Source organism: Coregonus lavaretus (assembly GCF_964263955.1).
Source record: "Coregonus lavaretus genome assembly, chromosome: 3".
In the NCBI taxonomy this organism is placed as follows: domain Eukaryota; kingdom Metazoa; phylum Chordata; class Actinopteri; order Salmoniformes; family Salmonidae; genus Coregonus; species Coregonus lavaretus.
In genome coordinates, this window is record NC_139990.1 from 61,598,322 (window position 1) to 61,620,864 (window position 22,543).

The following is a 22,543-nucleotide window of genomic DNA, read 5'->3' on the forward strand; positions in this document are numbered from 1 at the left end:
TTCATAAATTTTGAACAATTTATTAAACCAAAAAAACAGAAATACCTTATTTACATAAGTATTCAGACCCTTAACTATGAGACTCGTAATTGAGCTCAGGTGCATCCTGTTTCCATTGATCATCCTTGAGATGTTTCTACAACTTGATTGGAGTCCACCTGTGGTAAATTCAATTGATTAGACATGATTTGGAAAGGCAAACACCTGTCTATATAAGGTCCCAAAGTTGAGTGTGCATGTCAGAGCAAAAACCAAGCCATGATGTCGAAGGAATTGTCACAGATCTGGGGAAGGGTACCAAAACATTTCTGAATACTTATGTAAATGTAATATTTCAGTTTATTTTATTTTATATACATTTGCAAACATTACTAAAAACCTGTTTTTGCTTTGTCATTATGGGGTATTGTGTGTGTATTGATGAGATTTTTTAAATTTTTTATCCATTTTAGAATAAGGCTATAATGTAAACAAAATGTTGAAAAAGTGAAGGGGTCTGAATACGTTCTGAATGCACTGTAAACTGGTGAAAATGCCTTATGATTTGGACAAAAGCAGAACACCTGACATGGAAAGAGTAAGCTGCTTTCTGACCTTCTAGGCAGAGTTGCAAAGAAAAAGCCATATCTCAGACTGGCCAATAAAAAGAAAAGATTAAGATGGGCAAAAGAACACAGACTGGACTTTTTCTTTGCAACTCTGCCTAGGTCAGCATCCCGAAGTCGCCTCTTCACTGTTGTCGTTGAGACTGGTGTTTTGCGGGTACTATTTAATGAAGCTGCCAGTTGAGGACTTGTGAGGCATCTGTTTCTCAAACTAGACACTCTAATGTATTTGTCCTCTTGCTCAGTTGTGCACCGGGGCCTCCCACTCCTCTTTCTATTCTGGTTAGAGCCAGTTTGCGCTGTTCTGTGAAGGGAGTAGTACACAGCGTTGTACGAGATCTTCAGTTTCTTGGCAATTTCTCGCATGGAATAGCCTTTATTTCTCAGAACAAGAATAGACTGACGAGTTTCAGAAGAAAGTTATTTGTTTCTGGCCATTCTGACCTGTAATTACTGATGCTCCGGATACTGAACTAGTCTCAAGAAGGCCAGTTTTATTGCTTCTTTAATCAGCACAACAGTTTTCAGCTGTACTAAAATAATTGCAAAAGGGTTTTCTAATGATCAATTAGCCTTTTAAATATTTTTTTATTTTTTTTATTTAACCTTTATTTAACCAGGTAAGCCAGTTGAGAACAAGTTCTCATTTACAACTGCGACCTGGCCAAGATAAAGCAAAGCAGTGCGATAAAAACAACAACACAGAGTTACATATGGGGTAAAACAAAACATAAAGTCAAAAATACAACAGAAAATATAGAGTGGGGAAAAAAAGTATTTAGTCAGCCACCAATTGTGCAAGTTCTCCCACTTAAAAAGATGAGAGAGGCCTGTAATTTTCATCATAGGTACACGTCAACTATGACAGACAAAATGAGATTTTTTTTCTCCAGAAAATCACATTGTAGGATTTTTAATGAATTTATTTGCAAATTATGGTGGAAAATAAGTATTTGGTCACCTACAAACAAGCAAGATTTCTGGCTCTCACAGACCTGTAACTTCTTCTTTAAGAGGCTCCTCTGTCCTCCACTCGTTACCTGTATTAATGGCACCTGTTTGAACTTGTTATCAGTATAAAAGACACCAGTCCACAACCTCAAACAGTCACACTCCAAACTCCACTATGGCCAAGACCAAAGAGCTGTCAAAGGACACCAGAAACAAAATTGTAGACCTGCACCAGGCTGGGAAGACTGAATCTGCAATAGGTAAGCAGCTTGGTTTGAAGAAATCAACTGTGGGAGCAATTATTAGGAAATGGAAGACATACAAGACCACTGATAATCTCCCTCGATCTGGGGCTCCACGCAAGATCTCACGCCGTGGGGTCAAAATGATCACAAGAACGTTGAGCAAAAATCCCAGAACCACACGGGGGGACCTAGTGAATGACCTGCAGAGAGCTGGGACCAAAGTAACAAAGCCTACCATCAGTAACACACTACGCCGCCAGGGACTCAAATCCTGCAGTGCCAGACGTGTCCCCCTGCTTAAGCCAGTACATGTCCAGGCCCGTCTGAAGTTTGCTAGAGTGCATTTGGATGATCCAGAAGAGGATTGGGAGAATGTCATATGGTCAGATGAAACCAAAATATAACTTTTTGGTAAAAACTCAACACGTCGTGTTTGGAGGACAAAGAATGCTGAATTGCATCCAAAGAACACCATACCTACTGTGAAGCATGGGGGTGGAAACATCATGCTTTGGGGCTGTTTTTCTGCAAAGGGACCAGGACGACTGATCCATGTAAAGGAAAGAATGAATGGGGCCATGTATCGTGAGATTTTAAGTGAAAACCTCCTTCCATCAGCAAGGGCATTGAAGATGAAACGTGGCTGGGTCTTTCAGCATGACAATGATCCCAAACACACCGCCCGGGCAACAAAGGAGTGGCTTCGTAAGAAGCATTTCAAGGTCCTGGAGTGGCCTAGCCAGTCTCCAGATCTCAACCCCATAGAAAATCTTTGGAGGGAGTTGAAAGTCCGTGTTGCCCAGCGACAGCCCCAAAACATCACTGCTCTAGAGGAGATCTGCATGGAGGAATGGGCCAAAATACCAGCAACAGTGTGTGAAAACCTTGTGAAGACTTACAGAAAACGTTTGACCTGTGTCATTGCCAACAAAGGGTATATAACAAAGTATTGAGAAACTTTTGTTATTGACCAAATACTTATTTTCCACCATAATTTGCAAATAAATTCATTAAAAATCCTACTATGTGATTTTCTGGATTTTTTTTCCTCATTTTGTCTGTCATAGTTGACGTGTACCTATGATGAAAATTACAGGCCTCTCTCATCTTTTTAAGTGGGAGAACTTGCACAATTGGTGGCTGACTAAATACTTTTTTCCCCCACTGTATATACAGTGTGTGCAAATGCAGCAAGTTATGGAGGTAAGGCAATAAATAGGCTATGGTGCAAAATAATTACAATTAGTATTAACACTGGCATGATAGATGTGCAAGAGATGATGTGCAAATAGAGATACTGGGGTGCAAATGAGCAAAATAAATAACAATATGGGGATGAGGTAGTTGGGTGGGCTAATTTCAGATGGGCTGTGTACAGGTGCAGTGATCTGTAAGGTGCTCTGACAACTGATGCTTAAAGTTTGTGAGGGAGATAAGAGTCTCCAGCTTCAGAGATTTTTGCAATTCGTTCCAGTCATTGGCAGCAGAGAACTGGAAGGAATGGCGGCCAAAGGAGGTGTTGGCTTTGGGGATGACCAGTGAGATATACCTGCTGGAGCGCATACTACGGGTGGGTGTTGCTATGGTGACCAATGAGCTAAGATAATAGCAGTGATTTATAGATGGCCTGGAGCCAGTGGGTTTGGCGACGAATATGTAGTGAGGACCAGCCAACAAAAGCGTACAGGTCACAGTGGTGGGTAGTATATGGGGCGTTGGTGACAAAACGGATGACACTGTGATAGACTACATCCAATTTGCTGAGTGGAGTGTTGGAGGCTATTTTGTAAATGACATCGCCGAAGTCAAGGATCGGTAAGATAGTCCGTTTTACGAGGGCATGTTTGGCAGCATGAGTGAAGGAGGCTTTGTTGCGAAATAGGAAGCCGATTCTAGATTTAACTTTGGATTGGAGATTCTTAATGTGAGTCTGGAAGGAGAGTTTACAGTCTAATGATAAACTTGGATTAGCAAACACAACGTGCCATTGGAACACAGGACTGATTGTTGCTGATAATGGGTCTCTGTACGCCTATGTAGATATTCCATTAACAATCAGCCGTTTCTAGCTACAATAGCCATTTACAACATTAACAATGTCTACACTGTATTTCTGATCAATTTGATGTTATTTTAATGGACAAAATAATTGCTTTTCTTTCGAAAACAAGGACATTTCTAAGTGACCCCAAACTTTTGAACGGTAGTGTACATATTACCTTAACTACCTCGTATCCCTACACATTGACTCGGTACTGGTACTCTTTGCATATAGCCTCGCTATTGTTATTTATTGTGTTACTATTTAGTATTTTCAATTTTTATTTACAAATGTTCTTACATTTTAACTCTGCATTGTTGAGAAAGGGCTCGTAAGTAAGTATTTCACGGTAAAGTCTACACCAGTTGTATTTGGCGCATGTGACAAATAAAAATGAGATTTGATTTGGTTCTTGTCTTGTTTCTCTTACAGGGGAGTTGCTCTGGGTGGGTATGATTTCTCTGGATGCTCTTTTATGGATTGGATTCATCTTCAATCTACAGGTAGGTTGTGAGTGTTCTGTTCTCTCATCTCTCCTTGCAGGTATCCTCAGCCAGTTTTCAGTCTGTTGTATCAATGTTCTGTGTTGTCGCCGTTTCCCTTCTGATTCTCATGTTTCTGTTTCTGTTTCTCATCCTTTTCTCGCTGGGTGGTGTCTTTGTTGACTGCGACTCAGGCTGTGCAGGTAAGTCAACAGGTAGGTCATTAACCAGGTGGACCAAGTTTTGATGAAGGGTGTGGATCTTCGTGCCACCAGACTCTGGACATACATTATACACAGGGTTGTCACTCAATTGCTCTTTGACCACGTAGATCGTTTTCTCCCAGTAGTTGGTCGTAGTACCTTTTCCAGCTTGCTGTTCTCGGATGCTATTCTGTATACTTCAGTCATTCTCTCAGCCCACTTCTCAGCATAGCCTTTGGGCGAGTGTGTCTCCTCTTCAGCTTTCAGGCCAAACATCAGGTCTACTGGCAGCCGTCAATGCCGACCGTAGAGCAGATAGAGGGGTGAGTATCCTGTGGACTCAGGCCTTGTGCAGTTGTATGTATGCACCACTTGTGGAAGGTGTTCTTTCTCCTCAAGCGTTCTCAGCATCTGGAGCAACATTCTGTTGAATCTCTCCGCTGGGTTGCCCTGAGGGTGGTACGGTGATGTTCTTGAGTGACCCACTCCAGTCAGTTGCTGCATGGTTTAGTAGAGCCTGTTTCTCTAATTCTCTACCCTGGTCATGGTGTAGCTTCGAGAGGTATCCAAACCTCGGTATGAAGTCGTTGAAGATTCTTTCACCCCACTCATGCATCAGTTTCCTGGTATGGCCATTCACTCCTCGTCTTTCAAAACTGGTTAGGGTTCTGTTTGCCTCTTTCAGCCTCATGAGCTCTCCAATGACAGGATCCTCTCTTAATAACACAGTGGATGGCTCAAAAATAAATGTTTCAACCCTCAAAGAATTTACCACATACTGTACTATACCTATACCATATTTACACATGATGCATTACAATGTCCTGTAATGTATAAAAAACTATTTATCAAATGACAGAGACCTGCTAAGTCATATTGAGGAGGGTACAGTAACAAATTAGCTTGTGTCCAGAGAAAGGGGACTAAGACTCATATTAAGCATATCTATGGTGAAATATCTATAACCATTGATTGCCTTGCTGAGTGAGACAGATTGGAAACCCAGATACTAGACTCTGAGGTGATATCGTAAAATGAGCGATTTAGCTGAATATGATGGCCGAGTTTTTCTCTCTCCCAGTTGTATGCTGTGACAAATGTGCTTGAATGTGTTTGTCACAGCGACTTCTCTCTTCAATCAGTGATGCAAGAGTGAAAATAGGATTAATTTCAGTCCAATGTTCTACAGACAAAAAAAATTCAGATACAGAATATCTTGTTTAATGTCATAGAACGAGAATTGTGAGTGTGTAGGTGTGTGTGTGTGTGTTTGTGTGTGTGTATGTGTGTGTGTGCTCGCACAGAGACATACAATTTTCTTGGAAGTTGTTTAATGTTATAGAACGAGAATTACATTTCCTCAGAAATGACTTAATGATCCTTGAATGGAATTTTCTGCTGGTAAATCATTTTACTTTTTGTCTCAACGAAATGTCTATGTCTCAGGAGAAATTGCCTCCTTATATCAGAAATAAAAGGAATGCTTGAAATGAGAGACTCTCTAACTCAACATGGGATTATATCATACTCCAGATGGATCTGGTGGGAATCACTTTGGATTGCTTGAGTTCATACTTCTTAACAGGTGTTATAAATGTATATGTTTTGAACAAGTAAAACATAATTTTTGCAGTCTCACCAACAAATAGTTCTAATGAATGCAACAATACATAACATGCCAAGTTAGACTAAACAAGGAAAGCTGAACCTCAAGGAAGTGTGTCGATATAGCTGATAATGACATTGTGGCGGTCTGTAGTATTCAAGTCTACAATGTCCCTTCAGTGCATGCTTTACAATGGTTTCACCCACTTAACAAACATGACACCATCCAATCAACAGGAGCTGATTCGGTAGCAGAATGTAATTCATCTGGACCACATTCTCACATATGAGAGACGTGTTCTGATGTCACTGATTAGGGTGGTGACACACTGACAAGGGCTCCAAGGGCTCCACTTGAAGAGCTAAATACACAAAGAGGGAGCTTGAACGAGCCATAAAAGAGACAACAATGTGTGGAATGGAAATGGTTAAATAATGGATCACACACTTCTGTAACTCTATTCATAAAGAAAGGGCGTTCAGTAACACTTTTTTCAATCAATCACTTTGTTCACTTCTTCGTTCACCACTTTGGTAGCCACGTGTCCATTTTGGTCAGAATGTTCTGTCATTTATCCACCAATGGCTTTTTTCTGGCCACTCTTCCATAAAGCCTAGCTCTGTGGAGTGTACGGCTTAAAGTGGTCCTATGGACAGATACTCCAATCTCTGCTGTGGAGCTTTGCAGCTCCTTCAGGGTTATCTTTGGTCTCTTTGTTGCCTCTCTGATTAATGCCCTCCTTGCCTGGTCCGTGAGTTTTGGTGGGCGGCCCTCTCTTGGCAGGTTTATTGTGGTGCCATATTCTTTCAATTTTTTAATAATGGATTTAATGGTGCTCCGTGGGATGTTCAAAGTTTCTGATATTTTTTTATAACCCAACCATGATCTGTACTTCTCCACAACTTTGTCCCTGGCCTGTTTGGATAGCTCCTTGGTCTTCATGGTGCCGCTTGCTTGGTGGTGCCCCTTGCTTAGTGGTGTTGCAGACTCTGGGGCCTTTCAGAACATGTGTATATATACTGAGATCATGTGACAGATCATGTGACACTAGATTGCACACAGGTGGACTTTATTTAACTAATTATGTGACTTCTGAAGGTAATTGGTTGCACCAGATCTTATTTAGGGGCGTCATAGCAAAGGGGATAAATACATATGCACGCACCACTTTTCCATTATTTATTTTGTAGACATTTTTTCAACAAGTTATTTTTTTTATTTCACTTCACCAATTTGGACTATTTTGTGTATGTCCATTACATGAAATCCAAATAAAAATCAATTTAAATTACAGGTTGTAATGCAACAAAATAGGAAAAACGCCAAGGGGAATGAATACTTTTGCAAGGCACTGTAGATATACAGTATGTTAACAATAGGTCGTGACAACAACGGTATATACCTTTCCTCAGGAGTACAATTAGTACTGCAAACAGCATCAGCCCCCAAGCAGACTGGGTTATTGATCACTACAGTGTCAAGGGGCGTTGTTACTATCGCCCCGTGGCACTCACTTCTGTTATCAAGAAGTGCTTTGAGAGGCTATTTAAGGGTCATATCACCTCCATCTTACCCGACACCCTAGACCGACTACAACTTGCCCCAACAGATCCATGGACAATGCAATCACCATTGCACTGCACACTGCCCTATCCCACCTGGACAAGAGGAATACCTATGTGAGAATGCTGTTCATCGACTACAGCTCAGCCTTCTACACCATAGTGCCCTCCAAGCTCATCACGAAGCTCAGGGCCCAGGGTCTGAACCCCTCCCTGTGTAACTGGGTCCTAGACTTCCTGACAGGCTGACCCAAGGTGGTGAAGGTAGGCAACAACACCTCCGCCACGCTGATCCTCAATACTGGGGCCCCACCGGGGTGCGTGCTCAGCCCCCTCCTGTACTCTCTGTTCACCCATGACAGCGTGGCTACACACGTCTCCAGCTCAATCATCAAGTTTGCTGAAGACACAACAGTAGTAGGCATGATTACCAACAATGTCGATACAGCCTTTAGGGAGGAGGTGAGAGCCCTGGCGGAGTGGTGCCAGGAAAATAACCTTTCCCTCAACGTCAACAAAACAAAGGAGCTGACCGTGGGCTACAGGAAACAGCAGAGAGAGCACGCCCCCATCCAAATCGACGGGGCCACATTGGAGAGGGTAAAAAACTTCAAGTTCACTGAGGACCTGAAATGGTCCCTCAAAACCGACAAGGTGGTGAAGGTGGCGCAACAGCGCCTCTTCAATCTCAGAAGGCCGAAGAAATTTGGCTTGGCCCGTAAGACCCTCACAAACTTCTACAGATGCACCATCGAGAGGATTCTGTCGTGCTGTATCGCCGCCTGGTATGGCAACTACACTGCCCGCAACCGCAGGACTCTCTAAAGGGTGGTGCGGTCAGCCCAACGCAACACTGGGAGCACACTGCCTGCCCTCCAGGACATCTACAGCACCCGGTGTCACAGGAAAGCCAAGAAGATCATCAAGGACCCCAGCCACCTGAGCCATGGCCTTCTTATCTCGCTACCATCTAGAAGGCTGGGACAGTACTGGTGCATCAAAACTGGGACTGAGAGAATAATGAACAGCTTCCAGGCCATCAGACTGTTAAACAGTCATCGCTAGCCGGCCTCCGCCCAGTACCCTGCCCTGAACCTTAGACACTGTCACTAGCCGGCTACCACCCGGTACTCTACCCTGTACCTTAGAGACTGCTGCCCTATGTCTATAGAGTCATTGAACACTGGTCACTTTAATAATGTTTACATACTGTTTAACCCACTTTATACAGTGCCTTTGGAAAGTATTCAGACCCCTTGACTTTTTCCACATTTTGTTACGTTACTGCCTTATTCTAAAATGGATTAAATAAATAAAAATCTTCAGCAATCTACACACAATACCTCATAATGATGAAGCGAAAACAGGTTTTTATAAATTTTTGCAAATGTATTAAAAATAGAAAACAGAAATTCAGACCGTTTGCTATGAGACTTGAAATTGAGCTCAGGTGCATCCTGTTTCCATTGATCATCCTTGAGATGTTTCTACAACATGATTGGAGTCCACCTGTAGGAAATTCACTAGATTGGACATGATTTGGAAAGGCACACACCTGTCTATAAAAGCTCCAACAATTGACAGGACATGTCAGAGCAAAAACCAAATCATGAGGTCGAAGCAATTGTCCGTAGAGCTCCGAGACAGGATTGTGTCGAGGCACAGATCTGGGGAAGGGTACCAAAAAATGTCTGCAGCATTGAAGGTCCCTAAGAACACAGTGGCCTCCATCATTCTTAAATGGAAGAAGTTTGGAACTGCCAAGACTCTTCCTAGAGCTGGCCGCCCGGCCAAACTGAGCAATCTGGGGAGAAGGGCCTTGGTCAGGGAGGTGACCAAGAACCCGATGGTCAATCTGACAGAGCTCCAGAGTTCCTCTGTGGAGATGGGAGAACCTTCCAAAAGGACAACCATCTCTGCAGCACTCCACCAATCAGGCCTTTATGGTAGAGTGGCCAGACGGAAGCCACTCCTCAGTAAAATGCACATGACAGCCCGCTTGGAGTTTGCCAAAAGGCACCTAAAGACTCTCAGACCATGAGAAACCAGATTCTCTGGTCTGATGAAACCAAGATTGAACTCTTTGGCCTGAATGCAAAGCGTCACCTCTGGAGGAAACCTGGCACCATCACTACGGTGAAGCATGGTGGTGGTAGCATCATGCTGTGGGGATGTTTTTCAGTGGCAGGGACTGGGAGACTCTAAAAACCTGTTTTTGCTTTGTCATTATGGGGTATTGTGTGTGGAGTGATTAGGGAACATTTTAATTTAATGCATTTTAGAATAAGGCTGTAACGTAACAAAATGTGGAAAAAGTAAAGGGGTCTGAATTCTTTCCAAATGCACTGTATGTACTGTATTCTAGTCATGGCTCACCTTTTCTATTCATATACTGTCCACACTGTCTACACACCATTTATATATACAGTGGGGTCTGAAATTATATACACCCTTGATGAAGATGAGCAATAACGTACAGTGGGGAAAAAAAGTATTTAGTCAGCCACCAATTGTGCAAGTTCTCCCACTTAAAAAGATGAGAGAGGCCTGTAATTTTCATCATAGGTACACGTCAACTATGACAGACAAAATGAGAATTTATTTCTCCAGAAAATCACATTGTAGGATTTTTAATGAATTTATTTGCAAATTATGGTGGAAAATAAGTATTTGGTCAATAACAAAAGTTTCTCAATACTTTGTTATATACCCTTTGTTGGCAATGACACAGGTCAAACGTTTTCTGTAAGTCTTCACAAGGTTTTCACACACTGTTGCTGGTATTTTGGCCCATTCCTCCATGCAGATCTCCTCTAGAGCAGTGATGTTTTGGGGCTGTCGCTGGGCAACACGGACTTTCAACTCCCTCCAAAGATTTTCTATGGGGTTGAGATCTGGAGACTGGCTAGGCCACTCCAGGACCTTGAAATGCTTCTTACGAAGCCACTCCTTCGTTGCCCGGGCGGTGTGTTTGGGATCATTGTCATGCTGAAAGACCCAGCCACGTTTCATCTTCAATGCCCTTGCTGATGGAAGGAGGTTTTCACTCAAAATCTCACGATACATGGCCCCATTCATTCTTTCCTTTACACGGATCAGTCGTCCTGGTCCCTTTGCAGAAAAACAGCCCCAAAGCATAATGTTTCTGCCCCCATGCTTCACAGTAGGTATGGTGTTCTTTGGATGAAACTCAGCATTCTTTGTCCTCCAAACACAACGAGTTGAGTTTTTACCAAAAAGTTATATTTTGGTTTCATCTGACCATATGACATTCTCCCAATCCTCTTCTGGATCATCTAAATGCACTCTAGCAAACTTCAGACGGGCCTGGACATGTACTGGCTTAAGCAGGGGGACACGTCTGGCACTGCAGGATTTGAGTCCCTGGCGGCGTAGTGTGTTACTGATGGTAGGCTTTGTTACTTTGGTCCCAGCTCTCTGCAGGTCATTCACTAGGTCCCCCCGTGTGGTTCTGGGATTTTTGCTCACCGTTCTTGTGATCATTTTGACCCCACGGGGTGAGATCTTGCGTGGAGCCCCAGATCGAGGGAGATTATCAGTGGTCTTGTATGTCTTCCATTTCCTAATAATTGCTCCCACAGTTGATTTCTTCAAACCAAGCTGCTTACCTATTGCAGATTCAGTCTTCCCAGCCTGGTGCAGGTCTACAATTTTGTTTCTGGTGTCCTTTGACAGCTCTTTGGTCTTGGCCATAGTGGAGTTTGGAGTGTGACTGTTTGAGGTTGTGGACAGGTGTCTTTTATACTGATAACAAGTTCAAACAGGTGCCATTAATACAGGTAACGAGTGGAGGACAGAGGAGCCTCTTAAAGAAGAAGTTACAGGTCTGTGAGAGCCAGAAATCTTGCTTGTTGCCAAATACTTATTTTCCACCATAATTAGCAAATAAATTCATTACAAATCCTACAATGTGATTTTTTGGATTTTTTTTTCTCAATTTGTCTGTCATAGTTGACGTGTACTTATGATGAAAATTACAGGCCTCTCTCATCTTTTTAAGTGGGAGAACTTGCACAATTGGTGGCTGACCAAATACTTTTTTTCCCCACTGTATAAAATAATGTATTAAAATACTGAGCTATATTGTATGCTCAAAACTATTGGGTAATAGTTGTATTTTATACTAATACAATTGCTCAGAGAAAGAGATTTTGTTTAACAAGTAATACTTTTTTTCTCAAAAAGATAGGGGTCAACATTTCTGACACCCCTAAAGATTCTTATAAACTATTAAAAAGTTTAGTAGTTTGGTTGTGTTTCAGATTATTTTACGCCCAATAGAAATTAATGGGAAATAATGTGTTGTCACTTTTATTTTAAATAAGAATATAATGTTTCTAAACACTTCTACATTAATGTGGATGCTACCATGATTACGGATTATCCTGAATGAATCGTGAATAATGATGAGTGAGAAAGTTACAGAGGGTCAATGATCATACCCCCAAGACATGCTAACCTCCCTTGTTATTGATAATGGTGAAAGGTGAGCATGTATTGGGGGTATGATCTTTGACCATCTACTTTTTGTATGTCGTCTCTAACGGTCAGAGACAGGGAAGGGTTCAATTTGACTGTTTTTAAGTAAACCTACAATGCAGACGTTAACAGCACAACAATCTCCAATCACAGGTAAGAGGAGTTCAATGGTTACAACAGCATAGCTAACAACAGTGGTCCTCTGTAGCTCAATTGGTAGAGCATGGCGCTTGTAACGCCAGGGTAGTCGGTTTGATCCCGGGACCACCCATACGTAAAAATGTATGCACACATGACTGTAAGTCGCTTTGGATAAAAGCATCTTCCATTTGCTATGATCAGCTGATAGCCCTTGCCTATCCTCCTGAGACTCAGCAATTCATTTTTGTCCTCTCTAATGGATGTTTTTCGTCAGTATCTCTAAGGCCATAGGCCTACATGCGACTGTGTTAGGTTATATTGTACCTTTAATAGGACATTCTGGGCTTTTTAATGATATCAAATGTGTGGGGGTGTCACCTTGATAATTATTTCTTTCTGGTTCTTCATCACAATTGCCATCACAATTAACACATTTCATGGTAAGTGTGTTTAATTGTGTAGGGTCTCATTCACAATGGTGCCCTGAGTACAAACATTTTCACGATCAAGAAAATGATGATTCCAAATAAAACAATAAGAATAAAAAAAACTACAAAAAGGTACAATTACAATACTACAATTTCAAACCATTACATAAATCAATCAACTATAATCCTCAATGAATTCATTTAACACCAGAGTCCTAAACTGCCCTAGCGGCACAGGGAATCAAGATGCAAGGAATTTAGCAGGTTATTCCAACAATGGAGGGCACTAAAACTAAAAGAGGATTTACCTCAATTGGATGAGACCAAAGGGACCTCAAGTGTTAACCAACCCTGCAAGAAGGTTTGGTAGCTCATTCTTTTATACTTTAGCAATGAAGTTAGGTAAGTAGGAAGCTTGTGTAGTAGAGCATTGTAAACAAAAAGGGAGTAATGAAGTGATCTATGGGACGTTAATGAGGACCAGCCAACCTTTTGATACAGCATGAAGTGATGAGTAATAAAACTGTCACCTGTGATAAAACAAAGGGCGCTATGGTAGACAGGCATCCAAAGGTTTAAGGGTAGTGGCTGCTGCAATCTGGTAACTGGTGTCACCATAGTCAAGAACTGTCAGGTAAGTTGACTGTACAATCTGCTTCCTGCTATTTAGGGAGAGGCAAGATCTATTTCTAAATCTTAGCTTTTTAACTAGCTCATCTGTATGTTTTTTAAACATTAAATCTTTGTCAATCCAAATGCCCATATATTTATAGGCAGGAACCCAATCGATGGGAGAACCATCCAATGAATAAATGTGTAGTCTATCTGAAATGTTTTTTTTGCGAGAATTAGAGAACATGTACTTGCTCACATGAAGTACAAGTTTTAAACCAACCAGGGCTTTCTGTAAGGCAACAATGTCAGATTGCAGCTCTGACATAACCTGGTCAACAGTTGGGGAAATGGTATACAAAACAGTGTCATCTGCATAAAGGTTAATATTACAAGTTTTAACAGATAGACCAACATTATTTATAAATAATAGTAAAGAGAACAGGTCCCAATACCGACAGCTGCGGTACACCTTTTGTAATGTGAAGGAACTTTTATTTTATGCATCTTGACTTTTGTGTCATAAACAATCCTTGGTTCCTGCCTGTGCCTGGTAAAGATATGAGGGGGGGGTGGGGGGGGGGGGGGGGGGGGGGGGGGTCATCATGACCTCCTCCTTTAGACTATTTGGCAGAACGCCCAGATTATGTTCTTTAAGTTAAGATAGGATACGGTGCCAGACACATGCCGGAACCAACCCTATGAACTATGCCTATGTAACGTGTCTGTAACCAGTATATAAGGGAACTAAGCGGGACTGCCCTGTGAGAGCTCACTCCGACCAGTACTTTATGCATCTAAGTTTGACTGTGAACTCTCTAGCTTGCTGACAATAAAGAGGGATTAATTTAATATTGACTTTGAGTGTCCTGTGTAAGAATTTCCAGAACAGTAATATCCAGGAAACTAGACTTAACACCATCAGAAATCACACAGTGTCCTGTCTAACAAATAATTCTCAAACCACTTGCAAGAAGCCTGATCCAGGCCTATATCAGTCAACCTTTGAATGAGAATGTGATGGTCAACAGTGTCAAAGGCCTTGGAAAGGTCTATAAATAAGGCAGCACAATGATTTAACACAGCTGGTGGAGCACGGCGCTTGTAACGCCAAGGTAGTGGGTTCGATCCCCGGGACCACCCATACACAAAAAAATGTATGCACGCATGACTGTAAGTCGCTTTGGATAAAAGCATCTGCTAAATGGCATATTATTATTATTATTTATATTACATCATCTAAAACAAGCGTACCATCTGAAACGGTGCTATGTCCAGGTCTAAAACCGGATTGGTGCACATTAAGAATAGAGTGAGAAGTTAAAAAAGTTATTAGCTGAGAGTTGGCCAGGGATTCTAAAACTTTGGAAAGGTAAGATCATTTGGAATTTGGACAGTAGTTACCTAAGTCAGAATTATCTCCTCCTTTATGTAGGGGGAAGACATGTGCCACTTTCCAGATCTTAGGGATAACACCAGAAACAATTGTCAAGTAAAATATATAGGTCAATCATTCTGCAATAAGTGGGGCAGAGAGCTGCAGTAAGAAGATATCAAGTGAATCAGCCCCTATGGATTTTTTTTTTTTTTTTTTTTTTTTATATACTTTGTTTATTGAATTTTCAGTACCAGCATTTAGTAAATAATTGCACTTGAAAGTTATTTGGTATGAATATGGAACAACAATTTGAAGACAACGATACAGCAAAACATGGAGAGACAGACATGAAAGAAAAAATAGACATTAAGTACATAAATAAGATAAAACACAAAAAAAAAAAAAAAAAAGGAAGAATATCTGTTTTGATCCAGTTGTTATAGGTCAGCTAGCACAGTTATTACCGTCCTTTACATCCGAGATGTCGTATATGCACATACCAGGCTTCTTACATCACCAATATATAAATATACATCACTCTGGAACTGCAGGGAAATGTATTCTTTTGACATAAGAAAAGAAGGGAGCCCACTTTGCATAAAATTTGTCTACAGACCCATTGAGTGTCTGTTTTATTTTCTCCAACTTTATGCAATTCAAAATAGATTTAATCCAAAGAGCATGAGAAGGGGCTGCAGAGGATTTCCATCTAAGTAAAATTAATCGTCTCGCTAACAACGTGACAAAGGCAATTACATCCTTATTCATTTTGGTCAATTGTATTGTGGGTAAGGAAACTCCAAATAATGCAATGAGAGGGTCTGGCTCGATCTGTGTGCCGCTTAATTCTGAGAGTGTGTTAAAGATGTCTTTCCAGAAACCAACAAGAGATGGGCAGCACCAAAACATGTGCACATGATTAGCAGGGGACTGGTTACATCGAACACAATTAGGGTTCACATCCTTGTAAATTTTTGATAGTCTTGCTTTGGTCCAGTGGGCCCTATGAATGAGTTTGCATTGGATGAGGCCGTGTCGAGCGCAAATAGAAGAGCTATGTACCCTTTTGAGTGCCTCTTCCCATAGTTCATCAGATATTTCCTCACCCAGTTCCTCCTCCCAAGAGGATTTGATATTGTTTAATGAGATGGCTTGTAGTGAGCAAATTTGACTATAGATTATTGACATTGTGCCTTTCTGATTAGGAAGAGGGGTGAGAAATGTGTCGAACTGTGTTCCACTAGAAAGGTTGGGGAATCCTGGATCTATGCTGCGGATGTAACTCCGGACTTGTAAGAATCTAAAAAAATGATGTCTGGGGAGACCAAATTTAGCTGATAGTTGTTGAAACGTACTAAATGTATTGTTAGTATACAGATCTCTGAATCTTTTAATACCGAGATTAGACCATGTTGAGAAAGCACCATCAATCATAGATGGGGGAAAAGCTGGGTTTGAGGCTACCGGAGCCAAGGAAGAGGTTGTTTGAAACCCAAAGTGGCGCCTAAATTGATTCCAGATCTTCAATGTTGTTTTGACACATGTATTATTGGTGAAGGAGGAGTAAGGGCCTGTAATAGAGGAGTGAGCGAGGGAAGACAGTGATGCCGGTGTAGACGAGGCAGCCTCCATCTCCAGCCAAGTTGGGGGTGGGAATATTACTCTGCTCTGCAACCAGTACTGAATGATCCTAAGGTTAGCGGCCCAATAATAGAATCTGAAATCTGGTAGAGCTAGACCGCCGTCTGGTTTGGGCCTCTGCAAGAGCTGTTTTCGCATCCTAGGAGGCTTTTTGTCCCATATAAAGGGTAGAATTAGGCCGTCGATCTTTTTGAAAAATGTATTGGGTAGAAATATTGGAAGGCACTGATAGAGGTATAAGAATTTAGGGAGAGTATTCATTTTAATAGAGTTAATTCTAGCAACTAAGGAGAGGTGTAGCAAAGACCACCGTTCCAAATCGTCCTTAGTACGGGTTAAGAGAGGAGCAAAGTTGGCTTGAAAAAGGTTTTCAAACCTAATTGTGACATGTACCCCGAGATAAATAAAACTGCTGTGTGCTATTTTAAATGGCAAGTTATGTAAAGGGGATTTTTTTGCAGCCATGTTAAGTGGCATCAATTCACTTTTACTGAGATTTAGTTTATACCCTGATATGTGACCGAAGGATGCGAAAGTGGCAAGGGCAGCAGGGACAGAGACAGAAAGATTGGATGTGTATATTAATAAATCATCTGCATATAAAGACAGTTTGTGTTCGTGCCCGTATCTGACTATGCCTTTGATGAGGGGGTTGGAGCGAAGTGCTATTGCAAGTGGCTCTATGGCGAGGGCAAACAGTAAGGGACTTAAAGGGCAACCCTGACGTGTCGATCTTTGCAGAGGGAAGCGATCTGATTGAGTGTTATTAGTCCTGACAGAGGCTTGGGGGGATGAGTACAGAAGTTTTATCCAGGTCATGAATTTGGAGCCAAAGCCAAATTTATTTAGAGTGTAAAAAAGGTATTTCCATTCCACCCGATCAAACGCTTTCTCCGCGTCCAGGGATATAATGGCTTCAGAGGTATTGTCGACAGAAGGATTGTATATAATATTAAATAATCTTCGGAGATTGAAGAATGAGTGTCTATTTTTTATAAATCCTGTTTGATCCGGAGAGATAATTGATGGGAGGACTGTTTCTAGCCGCGTTGCCAGAATTTTGGCTAGAATTTTATAGTCCACATTTAGCAGGCTAATTGGACGGTATGATGCACAGTCAAGAGGGTCTTTGTTTTTTTTAAGAATAACACAAATGGTTGCTTGAGTGAGAGTATGTGGGAGAGCACCATTTACAAATGCATCATTGTACATTTCAATTAGAATAGGGGCTATTTTGGTGATAAACTTTTTATAAAACTCTGTCGGGTAGCCATCAGGCCCTGGGCTTCTCCCAGATTGAAGGGATTTGACAGCGTTAGACAGTTCTTCAACAGTGATCGGCTGCTCTAATTTTTTTACCAAATCCCGGCCGACCGAAGGCACAGATAGTGAGTGGAAGAAATTATCCAATTCCAGTGTATCCGCTTTACTTTCAGAGGTATATAGAGACTGGTAAAATCTCTTGAACTCCTCATTGATCCCCCCAGGATCTAATGATATCCCAGATGATGTACGAATTTTTGTAATCTGAGATGATGATGATTGTTGACGTAACTTGTGAGCTAATAATTTACTGGCTTTCTCTCCTTGTTCATAGTAAGTGCTCCTAGACTTGACAAGCATTTCAGTAACCTGGTCTGTTAATAGTGTGTCAAATTCTGCTTGCAGAGTTAAACGTTCCTTATAAATATCCGGGGATGGTGAAACGGCATAAATGTCATCTAATTGGGCAATACAGCGTGTTAGCATAGATAACCTATTCCTTTTCAATTTGTTCTCATGTGCGGTGTAGGAGATAATTTCACCTCTGATATAAGCTTTCAAAGTTTCCCAGAGAGTAGACGCAGAGATGTTTGGGGTTCTATTTGTAATCATGAAAAAGTCGATTTGACTCAAAACAAAATTGACAAAGTGTTCATTACTGAGCAGTTGAGTTTTTAGTCGCCAAGGCGGTCGCTGATTGTCAACATTTTGAAAAGCTACTTCCATAGTAACAGGGGCGTGGTCAGATACAACAATTGGGTTATATGAACATTAAGTTATGGAGTGGAGGATCCGGTCATCAACAAGGAAGTAGTCTATGCGCGTAAAAGTGTGGTGAACCGATGAGAAAAAAGAGTATGCTTTCCCAGCTGGATTAACCATTCTCCAAGGATCTGAGACTGCGAATTCAGACATAAAGGTTCGAACAACTCTAGCTGAGGTTGATAGGGTGGTAGGTTTAGTGGAGGATCGATCCAATTGTGGGTCTAACCAACAGTTAAAGTCACCTCCTAAAATCAACATATGGGTGGACATATCTGGGAGTGTAGAGAAAACCGATTTGAAAAAATCACCATTGTCCCAATTAGGAGCATAGATATTAACAAGAAGAACCTTTGTATTGAGCAGCCTACCACTGACAATTATATATCTACCATGGGGATCTGCGATCACCTTAGAACATGTAAAAGGTACCGATCTGTGAAGTAAAATAGCCACCCCTCTCGCCTTACTCTGAAATGAGGAATGGAACACCTGACCCACCCATCTGCACCTAAGACTTGAGTGTTGTGATACCTTCAGATGAGTTTCTTGGAGAAAGATGATGTGAGCTTTCAAATGATGAAGATGGTGTAGCACCTTACTACGTTTAACTGGGTTATTTATGCCCCTGCAGTTCCAAGTAAGAAAATTAAAGCCATTCCCTCCAGCAGTATGGGCTACACTAGGCTGAGTCATATCTTAAGAGAGAGAGAGGATGTGTAAAGGACAAGGTACAATGTAAACTGAAGATCTTAGTTGAACCTAAAAGCGCAAATGTAAAAAACAAAGACAAACGAAGAGGCACAAAAAACATATACAAACTATATACATGAACAAACCCTTCCCTCACACCCGCCCTTGCCGAAGCATCTCCCCAAATGAGATGCAAGCAAAACCCTAAATACGAAGAAAGTTTAGAGCTAAGCATGATAACTCTTACTCTGTGCTACCTAAGATTAGTGACCATTTAACTAGAGTAAGCCAAACATGAATAGAATGGTCCCCAATAGAGTCTAAGGAAAACTATCCTCGATTAAGAGAGGTTTAACCTCGACGCAGATGGTAAATGATCAGACTGAAACAGCCATGCAGACCCCCAGATATTGGCATTAGAGGCGGCAAACCTGGGCTGGAAATAAAGAGATAAAGAAGAGAATGACATTCATATGTCGATGAACCCAGCAGAGATGGCTTCGTTAGTCACCCATTCGGCCTGCTAACTAGCCTGCTAGGAAGACCAGCTAGCCAACCATTTGTTACAAACCATGCGGTACAACAGCCGCTTTCACGTTCTTGTTGATGAAATCTGCCGCTATAGCCGGGTCCTCGAATCTGTGCATGGAACCGTCCGGTAAAGTCAGTCTCAAAACCGCAGGGTAGATGAGGCCGAACTTCACGCCCGGGCAGGTGTGTAGTTGGCGTTTCACAGCTCCAAAGCTAGCCCGCCTCTTAGCCACAGCTGTTGTGTAGTCCGCAAATATCGAGACTCTTTTACCCTTATGTAGAAGAGGGGATGCTTCTCCCGATCTTCTCAGTATGTCGTTGCGGACGTGAAAGAAATGCACCCTGATGACAAATGGTCGTGGGGGTTCTCCATCCCTGGGTCGGCTACGCAGAGTGCGGTGAGCCCGGTCTAGCAATGGCTTCTCCTCTAGCCCGAGCAGCTCCTGAAGTAGCTGGGCCATGTACTCCGTGGGTCTTGGGCCCTCCACTCCCTCCGGTATTCCCAGTAGACGAATGTTGTTCCTCCGCATTCTACTTTCCATATCTTCGCATCTATTATCGAGGAATGCCACCCTAGTTGTCAATGAGCCAACGCTAGCCTCTAGCTCGCTAATGCGAGTGCTGTGGTCTGTAGCCCCTCGCTCCAAATCCGATAAAGTCACCCCATGTGCGTCGAGCTTATTCTGTATACTCTCGATAGATTTTTTAAGCTCGTCTTTGATCGTTGATATCTCTGACCTGAGGTTGGTAGAGAGACAGTCAATTTTTCCGAAAATGTCGGCTTTGAGGGTGCCTATCACGGATTGTAGCATCTCCACAGTCAGTGTTTCCGTGGGGCCGGCATTGGTAGCGTTCGGTGGCGGGGGTGAGTCGGGAGAAGTTGCAGGCTTGTTGCGGCCTGCTCTTGCAGACTCTGTTTTTGGTCGGGTTGATGTCATTACGAATTTAAATTTATTAAACTTGAACTGAGTTGTTTATGGGTCTCTTCAGACGCCTGGGCAAACAGAAATGTATGCAGTTTTGCAAAGTTAAATATATAAATTTGGTCACTAACTCAGGAGCGATAGGGAGACGCGTGCTACATCCTTGGCTTCCAACAGCGCCCCCCTCAGCCCCTATGGATTTTTTACATCAATCTTTAACTCTGCAGCATTGAAGGTCCCCAAGAACACAGTGGCCTCCATCATTCTTAAATGGAAGAAGTTTGGAACTGCCAAGACTCTTCCTAGAGCTCTGAGTTAAACAGGGAAATAAAACAATGAAGGGTCTGATCCGAGTCAGTGATAGTTGACAAAATCCACCAGTCACTCAACCCCAGCTCAATTAGCAAAAATGTTGCTAATTAAAATTCCAAATATATATCTTTGTAATAATGCGTGAGCGAGTTATAGGTAGTTTAACATCTCTTATGCAGGAAACAGGACAATGGTCACTGAACTCATTAGCAAATATCCTATAATTTTTTCACATTAAATAAGAGCTAAATAAGAACTTATTAATAAATGTCCTCTGTAGTGGACATCAGGATGCTCTGTTTTTAGCTACTGCTCCCATTTACTGTAATGTTACATTTTTCATATTTACTATCAACCGAGTCCTAACAACAGTTTACATACTAAAATATATACACTACCGGTCAAAAGTTTTAGAACACCTACTCAATTAACGTTTTTTTTTTACTTTTACTATTTTCTACTTTGTAGAATAATAGTGAAGACATCAAAACTATGAAATAACACATATGGAATCATGTAGTAACCAATAAAGTGTTAAACAAAACAAAATATTCAAATAGCCACCCTTTGCCTTGATGACAGCTTTGCACACTCTTGGCATTCTCTCAACCAGCTTCACCTGGAATGCTTTTCCAACAGTCTTGAAGGAGTTCCCACACATGCTGAGCACTTGTTGGCTGCTTTTCCTTCACTCTGCGGTCCGACTCATCCCAAACCATCTCAATTTGGTTGAGGTCGGGTGATTGTGGAGGTCAGGTCATCTGATGCAGCACTCCATCACTCTCCTTCTTGGTCAAATAGCCCTTACACAGCCTGGAGGTGTGTTGGGTCATTGTCCTGTTGAAAAACAAATGATAGTCCCACTAAGCCCAAACCAGATGGGATGGTGTATCGCTGCAGAATGCTGTGGTAGCCATGCTGGTGAAGTGTGCCTTGAATTCTAAATAAATCACAGATAGTGTCACTAGCAAAGCACCCCCACACCATAACACCTCCTCCTCCATGCTTCACGGTGGGAACTACACATGCAGAGATCATCCGTTCACCTACACCGCTTCTCACAAATACACGGCGGTTAGAACCAAAAATCTCAAATTTAGACTCCAGACCAAAGGACACATTTCCACCGGTCTAATGTCCATTGCTCATGTTTCTTGGCCAAGCAAATCTCTTCTCCTTATTGGTGTCCTTTAGTAGTGGTTTCTTTGCAGCAATTTGACCATGAAGGCCTGATTCACACAGTCTCCTCTGAACTGTTGATGTTGAGATGTGTCTGTTACTTGAACTCTGTGAAGCATTTATTTGGGTCTGCAATTTCTGAGGCTGGTAACGCTAATGAACGTATCCTCTGCAGCAGAGGTAACTCTGGGTCTTCCATTCCTGTGGCAGTCTTCATGAGATACAGTTTCATCATAGCGCTTAATGGTTTTTGCGACTGCACTTGAAGAAACGTTCAAAGTTCTTGAAATGTTCCGTATTGACTGACCTTCATGTCTTAAAGTAATGATGGACTGTCGTTTCTCTTTGCTTATTTGAGCTGTTCTTGCCATAATATGGACTTGGTCTTTTACCAAATAGAACTGTATACCCTCCCTACCTTGTCACAATACAACTGATTGGCTCAAACTCATTAAGAAGGAAAGAAATTCCACAAATGTACTTTT

At 41.8% G+C, this 22,543-nt stretch overlaps 1 protein-coding gene across 1 annotated transcript in view; it reads left to right on the forward strand.

Moving 5' to 3' along the window:
- The first annotated feature begins 1,265 nt into the window (after window positions 1-1,265).
- The window catches only part of LOC311126543 (NADH dehydrogenase (ubiquinone) complex I, assembly factor 6-like), a 308,710-nt gene continuing 287,432 nt past the window's right edge, over window positions 1,266-22,543 (forward strand). Inside the window, exon 1 of the mRNA XM_084158534.1 lies at window positions 1,266-1,323. The gene's annotated coding sequence lies outside the window, so the exon portion shown is untranslated. The remainder of the gene's footprint in view (window positions 1,324-22,543) is intronic.